General features: G+C 43.1%; 1 protein-coding gene across 1 annotated transcript in view; it reads right to left on the bottom strand.

Annotated features, from left to right (window-relative positions):
- The window catches only part of ofcc1 (orofacial cleft 1 candidate 1), a 398354-nt gene that overhangs the window by 195132 nt on the left and 189085 nt on the right, over positions 1-14137 (bottom strand). The window lies entirely within an intron of this gene.

Here is a 14137-nt window from a genome sequence, read left to right on the forward strand (position 1 = left end):
TGGACAATGTAATTGCAGCAAAGTAAAACCCACCATAAGTCACATCTTACTTTCAAGTATATTCAACAAAACACATTGATAATTCCCCTATACTTAAGAGAACTTCAAAACTGGCAATCAGCTAGTTTGTTCTGAGCTTTTGCCGTAATACTACTCTAATGTTTAACACCATAATTAAAGGTATTGGGGTAGAGTTTCCGCTTTGGGTGCAATCAGCAATTCCGGCACAAATTGAGCCAAAAATAGCATTTTGAAAAATGTTTTTTTTCCCCCTCAAGTTTCCGCTCAAACTCATTTGCATATCACCAAACGCAAAATTTGCTATGAACCAGTGCAATCGGACAGCGTTTTAAAACGTAATTTTTAAAAAAAAATGTTGCTTTAAAAAATATTCCTCGCTATATTTAAGAGTGGTAATTTGGTGCAGTTTGATTAATACAGCTGAAAAGGGGTTTATCACAAAAAAATAAGCATTTTAAATCACAGTGTCAATCCACCACCTGTGAGTAACCCGATTTTAAATTAATGAAAATAACTTTTAAAAAATATACAAAAATATTTTCTAGCTAGATTGGGGTACAGTAGTCACTTCCTTAGTAAATTTAAAAAAAAATTCATAACCTTTCAAAACATACCTATTATGTAGTGTCCTTCTGCTCAAAAGTTCCAGCTTAATTTTAAGAGCCTCCTCGAAGGCCCTGCAAACGAGTGCAATTAGCGGAAACGCGCCATGGTGATTAATTCACCCTGGGGGTGTGGCCAGTTTTGTGGGCGGGGCTGCTTCTCGCGCAGTGTTTTTAAAACTAGCGCAAAAGATCGCAGAAACTCGAGTTGTGCTGACGCAAATTGTACTTAAAATTCTGCGATCTTTGCGGTGATATCAGGGGAATTGCGCCGAAAAAAACCAACTCAATCAAACGGAAACTCCAAGCCATTAACTGCACCGATGTCTTTGGTAATGTAGTGATAGAAATCTTCAGCATCTCCTTATTGCTGACAATAATTGAGCAGAGCACATGGACATGATTCCATGCTGCTACAAGTAGATGTAGGGAGACAAAGGCCGTAAGAAATGGGTTGGGTGAGCATTTCAAATTCTTTGTAGGCACTTGGAAAGATTTCCACTGTGCACTCTGCATAACAAAATCGTAAACCCATTCTTTATAGATGAGTTTACAAGTTCATTACACATAATGTAACAGAGGAAATCTTGTCCCGTGGTATGGTAATGGTTTGTGTGGTTTGGACCTTACTTTAATAGGATGATCCACCTCAGCATGCATTAGCAATTTGGTAAGTGACAACATCAAAGTAAATGGTTTACAAGGTCCTGTGTTTCCATACAGGTACATCTATATGGGACTTGCGATAATAATAGATATAAACGGCTAGCGTAAACTCAATGTACGATAACGATATTAAGCAAAGTGGTTCAGCTCTAAATAGTAGATTGCTGCTCTCCTGTACTATAGACCAAGTTTCAAATTACAGCTGGGATGTACAACAACTTGCATTTATGTAGTGCCTTTAATGTAGTAAAAAGTCCCAAGGTGCTTCAGAGGAGCGTAATCAAACAAAATTTGACATTAAAATTCAAGTATACCAGTGCCAATTCTAATGCAAACCAGTGGATTAAGCATTACATGGTAACTGAGGACCCTAATCTCTGAGAATATGAGAAAATGACTCTTAAGTACTCTGCTTAATATCGTTATCATACATTGAGTTTACGCTAGCAGTTTATATCTATTATTGCAAATTCCATATAGATGTACCTGTATGGAAACACAGGACCATGTAAATCATTTACTTTGATGTTGTTCTCTACCAAGTTGTTAGTGAATGATATACAGGAAACTTTAGATTTACCAGCACCTAAATAACCGGAAATCTCGGTTAACCGGCAAAATTCAGGAGTAGGTTTTACTTCATATTGTACTTGCGTTCCTCCATCTGTTGCTGTGCAAGGGTGTGGCTGCAGCTGTTGCTAAGCTACAGAGACGCTTGGAACTTGTGGCCATTGTTCTACACTTGGGTTTGTTGCTTTATACGGAGCTGTCAGCTCTCCGTATTTTTTACTATAGTGTTCGGTTATCCGGAATTTTTGATGAACCGGCACCACGTCGGTCCCGTCCGTGCCGGATAAAAAAAAGTTTCCTGTACACTTAAAAAGGAAAAATTGCATGCCTACAGGGAAAACGTAGGAGAGTGGGACTAATTAGATTAGCTCTTTCACAGAGCTGGCACAGGCACAATGGGCTGAATGGCCTCCTTCTGTGCTGTAAGATTCAATGATTCTATGAATGAATACCTCCTCTGGATAACACACATCCGATTGACTGATTAAGAACAAGAAAGGCAATGGTCATATTGGTATTCCATAATAATCAACCTCTTGACTGAAGGACAGATTGGATGTAACAAAGCAACAGAATAGGGATACTAAAGGCATAAATATTATATATTAAAAAATTTAAAGAGACAAACTGCTTCAATATTAGTCAATGATGACGCTTATTGCTAAAATAATACTTCACATTCCATACTGCAAAGCAACCATTGTCATAATAGACCATATCCTGTTGGCAGACTAGTGATGTCAATAAAGTTCTTTATTTGAATTTCTCCTGACTGTCAGACCTGCATCACATCCTGATACTCAGGATATCAGTGAACTTCTTTTTAAGTCACATTTTATTTTGACTGTTCTGAAGATGGAATTCTCTGAAATTTACAACCGTTTCTTCAGATTGTAGCCGTACAACATCTGATCAAATCCCAGAGATGAGACATTGTGCCTGGTATTACTGAGGACCTGATTTCAATCCTTTGCAAAGATAGAAAAAGGCATTTCGGACACAAATGCAGTTTAGCTCCAACCCAAATAATCTGTTTCAAATAAAAGGCCAAGAAATTACCCAAAGGATCCTATTTATATAATATATATCTTGATTAGGCCATACCTGGGTTACATTTTTAAAATGTATTACATTTAAGATCTACAAAAGTGTTCTACTGCAAGACGAAAAACTGTCCTTTGAGAATAAAAGGCAACAGCCAGAAGCGACTTTGTAACCTCACTGAAATAGATGAGGATGTAAGTAATATTCATGTCAAGTGACCACACACATCATAGGCTCCTTGTTGATATCTTAATGGGATCTTACTCAAGTTAGCATAGACCTCTGAACCTCAGAGGCAGTGTAATGATCCCTAAGTGGACCTACGCATTAATATAAATGACTGCTCGTCTGGTCTGCAAGAGCTTTAATCTGGGAAAGGTCCTGAGTTTAACAAAACTTTAAGTTCTGTGACGCAGCTGTATTGCAGCAGTAATTTTAGATTTCCCTTGTAACCAATCAGGAATACAATAATTACTAAGTAATCCAATAATGATTATCACATTTTAATAAGCCCTAGTATCCCACTATTTTCTTTAGTTATATTTGAGAGTTACGTAACATAATATTGCAAGAGCTCATTCTTCTCCTATGAGATTGCAAATTATTAATCTTCCAGACTGTCAGTAGAGATCAATTCAGCAACTTCTAGCCAGGAATTTGAAGTCAGCATTTGTTGTATTATAGCCTTTGGACAAATCAAACTTTAAACAAGAGCTAATCCAATCAGTACCTAACACAGGCAACATCACTTAAAACAAACAATCCTTAATGCATACATTTTTCTTTAGTATGTAAGGTTTCAATGCCCAAGCTAACCTTCCAACACAGTTCCACTTGGTATCACTCCACAAAGAAGCGTATACTTCATGGAAGCATATATGGGGTCATTTTGTGTCAGCTGTGGCTCAGTTGGTAGCCCTCTCGCCTTTGAGTAAGAGAGTCGTGGGTTCAAGTCCCACTCCAGAGACTTGAGCACAAAAATCTAGGCTGACACTCCCAGCACAGTACTGAGGGAGTGCTGCACTGTTGGAGGTGCCGTCTTTCAGATGAGACGTTAAACCGAGGCTCCGTCTGACCTCTCAGGTGGATGTAAAAGATCACATGGCACTATTTCGAAGAAGAGCAGGAGAGTTATCCCTGGTGTCCTGGCCAATTTTATCCCTAAAAGTGAACATCACTAAAACAGATTGGGCCAACATTTGCGGTCGGAGGCTTCCCGCAGATGCCTCCGACCTGTAAAATATCTACCAATGTACCTGGTGGTTCAGGAGATACGGAAGCTTGTGATCCTGGGCCTCTCCGGGTCCGCGCGGGCAGAGCCCCACGTATCCCAGAGGCGCAGGCGGTTCGCAAGCGCCTCTGAGATCACGTGGGCCGGCCCAACCAATAAAAGAAGCGAATCCCCATTCATACTTATGGGAGCTGCGTATGTACGGAACCTCCATAAGTATGAATGGGGATCACTTAAAAAATACACAAACTCATTGAAATAAATGTTTTAAAAATTACATATTTAAAATGACATTTAATTAAATATTTTAAACAAAAATTTAACTTTTTGAAAAAAAAATTATATGTTTTAACGGAGCTAAAAATAAACTTATCTTATTGGACAGGGTTTTTAATCTATAATTAAGCGATAAAATTTTATTTTTCTATTTTTTTAAACTCTTATGCTGGTAAAAGCAGGCCTTACACATTAAGAATTTCACAGGCATTCACCGGGCGGAAGTTGGCCAAATACCCGCAGAGGCCCATCTCCTGGGGATGCGGAGGATCTGTCGACAGATCGCAAGTTCCAGGTTTTCGCACATGCGCTTCGCATGCCTTATCCCGGACTTGCGCGGCTCCTACGGGCGCGGGCACACCTCGTTCGCACCCGTGGGGGGTCGCAAAATACAGCCCATTATCTGGTCATTAAAACATTGCTGTTTGTGGGAGCTTGCTGTGTGCAAATTGGCTGCCGCGTTTCCTACATTACAACAGTGACTACACTTCAAAAAGTACTTAATTGGCTGTAAAGCGCTTTGGGACGTCCTGAGGTCATGAAAAGCGGTATAGAAATGCAAGTCCTTCTTTCTTTCATTTCCACCCTTGTGCTGTTGGTAGAAGCCTGGCCCACCAGCTAACCATCTCTGAAATCCGGGCAGAATTTCTGGCCATTTCATTTCATCATTTGAAAATTTGTGCAGAACATGCGCTTGAATTTCCAACATGTGCTGCCCGTGAACCAGGACACCTTGCTGCCAGCACAAAGCTGGAAAATTATCCTTATAGAGTAATCGTCACTGGTAGCTCACTACAATCTATTTAATAAACAGCTTCAAGTTAAGTGGCCACTTCTACAACTTGTAAAGCAATGGTAGCTTGGTCCCATCTAAAGATGCAACAGTCATCAAAAACGTTGTAACTAAGGCCATTTCATCTATCTCGGCAACTGTGCATATCTATCTATGTACTTAAAAGGCTTGCATTTATCGCATCTATATAGTGTTGCACATCAATAACACATAAAAATCAGGCAATATCATGACTAGCTCAGATAACTATCTAGTACATTAACCATGCTGATTGGCTTGAATATCCCATTGACCCAAACAAAAAACACTTCCATTGACAATTCATGGGAAAAGCTACCAACCATCAATTAGCAAGCACTGCAAAGCCATCTAATCAAATTACACTTTTTTTTTTTTTTAAATCCAGCAATCCAGAACCAGCAACGACAACAAAACTAATTAAATTGCTATCAGTAACATTTTCTTTTCTCATTCAGGTCAGTACATACAGCTAAAAATAACATTTGTAGCAGAATATAATAGGCATAAATAATCACAACATTTTGGGGAAAAGTCACTATATTTATCCATAAAATTGGTCAATTAAGTTTAGAAATAACTCTAAGAAGATTACCCCACATCGGCCTACTCCTCTCTATGGAGCCTCGGGCTTGACTTCTGTTTCAATCCAAAAATTTCACCTGGGCTTGGTTGCTGGGGAGTTCCAGATCCTGTTGACAATTTCTGAGAGAGACGCCCGATGCCTGACCCGCTCATCGCTGCCCAGTTTGCCAAAGGGGTCCTTTAACAGTTCTATATTCAGGAGACTGAATGTTTGTTTTAGTTGTCCGCGTGGGATGCCTACAAAATGGGCCATACGGGTTTGACAATGGGACCAACACCTGCTCAGATTAGGAACAGGCTGTCCCGTGGCTAAATTGGTGCACTTTGCATCCATTTTACACTCGAAAAGTGGACGCAACGCATACCAATTTCTACCCTAGTCTCTTACCATCACAAAAATATTCCGATTTGTCTTCCTCAGATCCAAAGTGGATGACTCACACTTCCCCACATTAAACTCCATCTGCCATAGTTTTGCCCACTCACTTAGTCTGTCATATGTCCCTTTGTTACTTCCTGTTCCCATCCACACAACTTACTGTGCCTCCTAACTTGGTATGATCTGCAAACTTGAAAATATAACTTTATTCCTTCATCCAAGTCATTAATTTATAGGGTGAAAAGCTGAGACCCCAGCACAGATCCCTGGGGAACACCACTTGTCACATTATGCCAATCAAAGAATTAACCCTTTATCCCTACCCTCTGTCCCCTACCTCCCAGCCAATTACCAACCCATGTCACAAGGTTACCTCCAATTCCATGCGCTCTCATTTTTGATAATAATAATCCCTTGTGCGGAACCTTATCAAATGTCTTCTCAAAGTCCATCTCGACAACATTCATAGACACTCCACTATCCACCATGCTAGTGATCTCTTCCAAAAAATGTAACTCGTTTAGTCATAGATTCATAGTCATAACGGCACAAAAGGAGGCCATTCGGTCCATCGAGTCTGTGCCAGCTCTCTGCAGAGCAATCCAGTCAGTCCCATTCCCCCGCTCTATTCCCATAGCCCTGCAAGTTTATTTCCCTCAAGTGCCTATCCAGTCTTCCCTTGAAAACATTGAGGGCTGGATTTTACCATTGTGGGCGGGCTGGGACGTGTCAGGTGGAATTCATGTCAGGAGCCCGACTCCAAAGTGAAGTGGGGAAAAAGTGCGATTCTCCCTTAATTCGGCAATTGATTTCCAGCGTGTGGGAACCCCTGGCCTAATGAGTCTTTTCATCCAGAAAGTCGCATCCGATGACGTTATCAATGCTGCTGGATTTAAGGCCTGCAAGCAGCCTTGCTTCTTCTGGAGACTGCAAACTTTATGGCCATTGTAGTAAGCAATTCATTGATCGACTATGTCCACCAGTAGGCCAAAGTGTGCTCCATGCTTCGATGAGCCCTCCCTCCAAGCTCTGGTGTACGGAGCCAGCTGTAATAAGGAGGTGCTCTTCCCTTCCTCAGGGAGAAAAAAGCCACCCCAGCAGACTAAAGCTGTGTGTCTGCAAATGGCCCAGGAGATCAAATCCATCTTGATGAGCCGCAGAACCTGGCTGCAATGCAGGAAGAGGTTTCATGACCTTCTCCGCACAGGAAAAGTGAGTATGACTTTCCCATCACCCTCAATCTCATCCCCATCGCTTCTCCTCACCAGCACTCTGCTTTGCCAACCTCTTCCTCCACATCCCACTTGACACTGACATCCCTGCACCCTTACCCATTCCCTCTCTCTCTATGGTCACATTCACTTAACTATTCTACCATGCAGCCCTCACACTCCCTCTCACTCTGATGCAATGACAACAACTTACAACACACAGGGAGGGCCCTTTGTCTCCTTCTAAGCATCTATGCTATGGATTCTCTACACTCACTCCTTCATTCTCACTCAAACTCCACTTGTGTCCCTCATTGCAGGAAAAGAGAGCCTACAATAAGAGGGAAAGAGCAGTGACAGGAGGAGGACCACCCTCAGTAGCCCAGCTCACCGCCTGGGAGGAGGCGGCCCTAGAAATCAACAGGATCGAGGATGATTCCCAAGTGGGGGATGGACAGACGGGTGCATCACAGCAAGCTGGTGACAGAATAGTTTGGCATCGCTCTCATTGACATAGCATGAGTGACTGATAATGATCCTGATGCTCTAACAGATTGACTTATGATCATCTGCACTATTCAATGTGCATGTAACCTTGACCTCACATCTCTAACTCTTTCCTTTACTCCCCCACAGGACCATCGAAAGCCCCTGTCCCCAGTGTCCAGGAGGAACAGCCTGAGCCTCCAGACTCCTCAGAGGAAGCTGCAACCTCTGAGGGCGCAGTGTCAGCAGAATTCAGTGCACCCAGTACCAGCGCAGACACTCACACATCGGTGGGACCTTCACGAGATAGAGTAGTGTTGTCACCTGGTGTATCACAGTTCACAAGTGAGCATCAGCAGATGGTGGAGACAGGGACAGCAGTGGAGAGTCCTCGTCGGAGGGCGCTGTGCCTCTAGGTCCATCCAGAAGGAGAGCAGTGCTGGAACTCCAGGAACAGGTGCAGGAGTCTCTGGCAGGTTTTGTCTCCAGGGTCGCTGCGAGTGTGGAGCGAATGGAGGAGTCCATTGCGAACATGAGCAGAGCCTTTGTGGAGGCATTGGCGCATGAATGCATCACCGCGGAAAGGATGGCTATCTCCGTGGTAAGGCTGACTACTGTAGAGGAGAGGATAGCTACGGTAGAGGAGCGGATGGCTACGGCCGTGGAGGAGCTTAGTCGCCAGGGTCTTGAAAACATGATCATTGTTCAGAATAGAATGACATCTCTCGAGGAGCGATGGTCAGCTATTGAGCAAACAAACCAGACCTTCATGCAAGTCCACTGTGTAATGATCAATAACATGTCATTCTATAGTGGACACTAGGTGGAGCCGTAGAGCTGTGTAGAGCTGTATATAAGACTACACTACCCAGCTGTATGTATATTAAGACTACATTACCCATGAGGCACTAGGCTACCCACAAGGCAACAGTCAAGATGGAAGCCTCTACAGATACTGTACCTAGTCCACATGTGCTCAATAAAAGTGTCTAGCAAAAGCTAGCTGTGTTCATAATAAGAATGTCTATTTATTAATGAACATAAGAAGGTACCAGGATGGTGAAGATCTGCTGAAAATTGTGAAAAGCGACATGGAGAATTGAAGCCACTAGAGCGTTTGAAACTCACAGGAAACATCGACTACAATTGGCAGACTCTTAAACAACAATTCGAACTCTACATTGCAGCCATCGGATTCGGTACGAAGCCAGACGCAAGAAGATAGCGTTGCAGGCCCACAGGCGATAGAGGTATTTAATACATTTGTATTTAATCCAAAGGAGGACAGAGAAAAATTAGCAGATGTGCTAAAAAAATTTGATGCACATTGCTCTCCCAAAAAGAATGAGACGTATGAAAGATACATCTTCCGTTCTCGGACACAGCAACAAAATGAGACTTTTAATAGCTTTATAACTGATCTGAAACTGAAAGCACAGACATGTAATTTCTCTGAGCTCAAAGCATCCATGATTCGTGACCAGATTGTGTTTGGTATTCATGATAAAAAAGTCAGGGAACGTCTGTTGAGAGAAACCGAACTAAATTTGGAAAATGCGGTGAAAATATGCCAAGCCAGCGAGCTAGCTCGAAAGCACGCGAAGACTTTCAGTGAAATCAATAATGATGCGATTGTAATGAGTGATAATGCTGCTGTCGGTGCTGTGTCCTACAAGGGGAAGAAACGTGGGCAGAACAGAAATGAAAAGCAATCGGAGGATGACATTTTTAATTGTAAACGCTGTGGTTACAAACACCAGTTAAAACAATGCCCAGCGTTTGGAAAAATGTGCACAAAGTGTAATGGAAAGAATCACTTTGCCAAACAATGCTTTTCAAAAGTAAAAACAACGAAAGGGCAACAAGTTAATGTGATTGAGGGCACTGATTTAAGTGAGACATGTTTTGTAGGAATGGTGTCATGTGACGATATCAAAAAAGATACAGAAAATGTGCAGCCCTCAGAAATGGACAATGCTGAACATAAAGTCAATGCAGTAAAAGTGGACAAATGGATGATCCCACTGCAGATAAATGGAGCATTAGTTACATTGAAACTGGACACTGGGGCAAAAGCAAACTTAATCAGTATGAGTGACATAAAAAATATGAAAGAAAAGCCCAAAATACAGAAAAAGTCAGTACTACTGAAGAGCTATAATGGACAGAAAATAGATAGCTTAGGTGTATGCAGACTTAAAGTGACAGTCAAAGACAAAGTGCATCATCTCATGTTTTCTGTTGTGGCTGAAGGGCTTGATTCTCTACTAGGTGACAAAGCTTGTGAAGACTTAGAACTGGTCAAGAGAGTCTACCATATAAACTGTGCCATAAGCAGACCAGATGACTCAGGTGATGAAGCAGAGAGCCCATCAAGGATGAGAGCCCATCAAGGATGAAAAGGCCAAAGGGTATCCATGTCTTCAAAAAGCCGAGTTTCTCCAAGAAGAAAGAAAAAGACTTTAAGGTCAAAGAGAAGCCAAAGGAAGAAAAGCACAAAGAGGAAAAACACAAGGAGAAAAAGTCCAAAGATATAACCGCAGCAGATGTTGTTAAGCAGTGGAAAGAGAAAAAGAAAAAGAAGAAGCCAGCACCAGAGCAGGAAGCAGTTCCGGTGGATACTCCTTCTTCCCTCAGGCCAATCTTTGGTGTTCCATTAGCCGAGGCTGCTGAGAGGACTATGCTGTATGATGGGATCCAGCTGCCAGCAGTTTTTTGAGAGTGCATTGACTACATTGAGAGTTATGGCATGAAGAGTGAAGGAAACACTGAAACCCTCTCCAAGCAAAGATCGCAAGGAGACCTCGATCTATACAAGAGCAGATTGATGACAATGCCGCAACTGCATCTTGTCATTCACCGCCAGAACAATCTCATGAAGACACATCAGACTTACCCGTGTTGAGAAGATCCACACGTGAAGTAAAAGAGCCTGATAGACTTAATCTTTGAGTACAATGTAAAGCTTTGAAAATGTGTTGACTGTTTTGAAAATGTTTATGTTTATAGAGCACTAACAAAAGTGTTACTGATATTATCTTTATTGTTTTCTTGAAAGTTGATTGATATTGATTTTGTTAAACCTCAAAGAAAGGGGGATGTAATGATCAATAACATGTCATTCTATAGTGGACACTAGGTGGAGCCGTAGAGCTGTATATAAGACTACACTACCCAGCTGTATGTATATTAAGACTACATTACCCATGAGGCACTAGGCTACCCACAAGGCAACAGTCAAGATGGAAGCCTCTACAGATACTGTACATAGTCCACATGTGCTCAATAAAAGTGTCTAGCAAAAGCTAGCTGTGTTCATAATAAGAATGTCTATTTATTAATGAACATAAGACTCTGGAGTAGGACTTCCAGTGCAGAAACGGGTCCTCATGGCCCCCCGGCAGTGCAGCAAGGTGCTGTTAAGCCACTTGCTAGCTCTGAAGTGGGGCTGACCCATGAGAGGGATGTTGGTGGCAGACAGCAAGGAAGTGGGGGCTGCTCTCCAAGCGCTCACACAACCATGCCACTGCAAAGCCCTCAGTCAGAGCCCCACCAGAGTCCTCACCCAACTGAGATGGGCGTCTCAGGCCCTGCACAGCCGCAGGAGCAGCCGCAGGAGCAGCAGACTGATGCTGAGCCCCATCGCAACCCCAGAGGACGCCCACCAAAGGTGTCGAGACAGGAGCAGCAAGAAAGTGAGCAAGGGGCCACCACATCTGCTGAAGCCAAAGGGGAAGCATCACATAGGAGCACGCATAAGAGGAAGATAAAGCACAAGTAGTCACAAGGGTAGTCACTTGGGTGTTGTGATGTATTATTTTTTGACCAGCCATCCTTGTCATGGTATCATAAGCAGATTTGATGGCAGACTGTTGAAGTTGTGGCCTGTGTCATTTTGCAAATGTGACTTCCACATTGAGGACTTAGGGCGACTTGCAATTGTCAGCATGGTGGTCAGAGTAATAGGAATCTGCAGGTTCTTGTCCATTATCGATGGTCTGGTAAGAAGGTGCGAGGCAAAAGTGTCTGATTGTGCAGGCTAAGCAAATCTGGCCAATATGAGTGCGTCCCTTGCATCCCGGCCAGCAATGTGGTCGCGCGCTGGCGCCTTCTGGCCTGTGCAGCTTCAGGTGGGTGAGCAGCAGCTTGGCGCTCCTGTTGTTGCTGCTGCTGTTGGCGGTGCTGTTCTTCATGGTTCTGCTGCTGCCGCGGCTGGTCTTCATCCGAATCTGGTGTCCAGGAGGAAAGGAAATAAATGTTCGCCATGCTTCTGGAATATGCCTCAGTTGAGGAAGCGCTCAGTCAAGGTGGGGAGAAGGGTTTCCCAGCAGGTCACACTGGAGATGGGTGTCAGGCTCCAAACTTCCACGACAATGAGTATGGCAGCTAAACGCTCCCCCAGACCTGAGACAACAAAGTTCTGCCACCTGCAAGTGATCATTGGTGAAAACTCCTTTTTAATGGTGGAGCTGCAGCTGTTAGTAAGCAGTCCAATTGGGAGTCCGGCAGGATTCGCCATTTTTTGTGATTTTGACAACTCACACGCCTCCAAACCCGTCTCCTCGGGCCTGGCAAAAATCGAGCCCTGAGTGTCTCTGTTTCCACCACTTCCGTCGGTAATGAATTCCAGGTCATCACCACTCGCAGCGTAAAAAGGTTTCCCCTCACATCCCCCCTGTATCTCTTGCCCAAAACCTTAATGTATCCCCTAGTCCTTGTACCATCAACTAGTGGGAACAGCCTTTCCCCGTCTAGCCTATCCAAACCCGTCATAATTTTGTACACCTCTATCAAATCACCCCTCAACCTCCTTTGCTCTAATGAAAGCAAATCCAGCTTCTCCAACCTGTCCTTGTAGGGAATGTCCCCCATCCCCAGAACCATTCTGGTAAATCTCCTCTGCACCCTCTCAAGGGCCTTTACATCCTTCCTAAAGTGTGATGACCAGAACTGGACCAGTTATGGCCTAATCAGCGTTTTATAAAGGTTCAGCATAACTTTACTTTTGTACTCAATACCTCTATTTATGAAGCCCAAGATCCCATATGCTTTGCTAACCACTCTCTCAATATGTCCTGCCACCTTCAGGGACCTATGCACATGAACTCCCAGGTCCCTCTGTCCCTGCACACTCTTTAAAACCGTGCCATTAAGTGTATATTGCCTCTCCCTGTTCCTTCTGCCAAAATGCATCACCTCACACTTCTCAGTATTAAATTCCATCTGCCACTTGTCTGCCCATTCTGCTAGTCTTTCAATGTCCTGCTGCAGTCGATTGGTATCATCCTCACTGTTTACCATACCCCCAAGTTTGGTGTCATTGGAAAATTTAGAAATTCTACTCTGTATGCCAATATCCAGGTAATTTATATATATCAAACAAAGCAGTGGCCCCAGCACTGACCCTTGGGGAACACCGCTGTCTACCATGCTCTAGTCTGAAAAACAGCCATTTACCACAACTCGCTGTTTTCTGTCCTTAAGCCCATTCCTTATCCAAGCTGCCACTGACCCACCTATTCCATGAACCTCAATTTTGCTAACCAGCCTTCTATGTGGTACTTTGTAAAACGCCTTCCGAAAATCCATGTAGACAACATCCATTGCATTCCCTTCATCAATCCTCCCTGTTACTTAGTCAAAAAATTCAATTAGATTAGTCAAACACGATCAGCCTTTTACAAATCCGTGTTGGCTCTCCTTAATTAGCTTAAACCTCTCCAGGTGCCCATTAATTTTTCCTTGATCAGTGTTTCTAAAACTTTACCCACCACTGATGTTAAACTGATCAGCCTGCAGTTAATAGGATTGTCCTTACACCCTTTCTTGAACAATGGTGTCATATTTGCCATTTTTCAATGTTCAGGCACCTCCCCACCATCTAGGGAAGACTGGAAAATTATGGCAACTGTTTCCGCTATCTCCTCCTCTAATTCCCTTAGCAACCTGGGATGCAAGCCATCTGGTCCAGGTACCTTATCCACTCTAAGCATCCCAGACTTTCTATTACATCCTGTTTATCAATCTTCACCACTGCCATTGCTTCTACCTTTTCCACTTCTACCGATATTTTGTCAGCATCCACCTCCTTAGTAAACACCGATACAAAGTACTCATTGAGTATTCTTGCCTTGCCCTGCGCCTCTAAGCATATATCACCTTCTTTGTCCCCAATAGGCCCCACCCCACCTCTTACTATCCGCTTACTGTTTACATGCCGGTAGAAGATTTTTGGGTTCCCTTTTATGTTAACTG

Source organism: Somniosus microcephalus, chromosome 7 (assembly GCF_052327205.1).
Source record: "Somniosus microcephalus isolate GS21.2 chromosome 7, FLI_Smic_1.0, whole genome shotgun sequence".
In the NCBI taxonomy this organism is placed as follows: Eukaryota; Metazoa; Chordata; class Chondrichthyes; order Squaliformes; family Somniosidae; genus Somniosus; species Somniosus microcephalus.